Raw genomic sequence first — 1403 nt, 5'->3', positions numbered from 1 at the left:
TTTTTTTTTTTTACGCAACTAAGATATAATTTGAGACTATATATTTACATTTTTATAATGTCTTATATGGTTTTTTGTAGATGTGAGTATCAGTTTTGCTACAGGTGTGGAGTTGAATGGAAGAAGAGTCAAGTGATTTGTCCTACAGGTTGCTCACGTACTGCCGATAGTGATTTTGATTATAATGATGGTTGGAGATGATCATGAAGGTTGCTGGGATGATTCGTATGCTGATGGTGGTTTATCCGATGATTCTCCCCCTGTCCCCGATTACGTGGGTTATTATAGTCTTTAGTCTATGTGTTTTGATTAACAAGTTATTTTGATACACTTTTCATCTCTTTCTTTTGGTTTTTTTTTTTTTTTTACTTTGATTACATTAGCAGCTGCACCTTGATAGGTTCTTTGGACCTTTTGCATTTTATATTCGTAATGGAATTTGAAGGCTAACTCTCATAATCTTCAAGTTTACATGTTTTATCATGGTACTTAGCAATTATATTTAACTTGATAATTTATTGGATTATCTGAAATATGGATCGTAAGTACTACTTGTTTATAATTAATCAAATATTGTATAACAAATAAAAATAGGGAGAGTTACTATAATATTACTAAAATGTTTTACAAGAGTAGCACACAATTATTAGTAATTACTAGAATAACTTCTGTACCATTTGTACTCCTAAAATACTCCTAAAACTAGTATTGAAAAAAAAACGCAATTACGGATAATGCCATTGAAAGAACAAAAAAACATTGGGAACTGAAAAAAAGTCTACCGGTTGTTTGATGGTACGAAACTCTGGTACATAAAGATGGTAGATATAGTTGGTATATTAAGGTGGCCGAGTGAAGGGGTACGACAGATATAATTGGTATACTTAGTTGTAGTGATGGTACACTTATGTGTATGGTAGATTAATTAGATAGATATTTGATTTCGTTAGATTAAGTTGGTAGAGAAAATGTCTTTGATGATAGATTTATTTTTTTGAGTGGGGTAGATCGATAGACTTAAAAGGTAGGGAAGATATTTATGGTAGACTAATGATCTGTTGCAACAGATTTATTTGACAGTAGTCCTTAACAGATATTTTTGGTATACTTACTATGTTTTTGAAATAGTTTTAGTAGTGTAATGGTAGACTTCTAATTTGTGGTAGATTAAGTAGGCATTTGTGACAGCTGTAAGTCTTACCAGAATAATACGAATTTGTTTGAGCAAGCAAAGACAGTATAGAGTTGCGATAGACTTATAGGGAGATCTATATAACTCACTTTTTATAGGTTTTTAAGTTAGAAATCAGATGTTGAGTTGAAAATCTATAATAGTTGAGTAAAAACCCCACAAGTGAAACAAAAAAAGATAGACATAAGTCGTGAAAAAATAAAGTGAGGCA

General features: G+C 31.1%; 1 pseudogene; it reads left to right on the top strand.

The window, feature by feature from the left end:
* LOC104783795 overlaps positions 1-295 on the top strand; it is a 2164-nt pseudogene extending 1869 nt beyond the window's left edge.

Source organism: Camelina sativa, chromosome 4, assembly GCF_000633955.1.
Source record: "Camelina sativa cultivar DH55 chromosome 4, Cs, whole genome shotgun sequence".
Lineage (NCBI taxonomy): Eukaryota > Viridiplantae > Streptophyta > Magnoliopsida > Brassicales > Brassicaceae > Camelina > Camelina sativa.
This window is presented reverse-complemented; position numbering and strand designations above follow the sequence as displayed.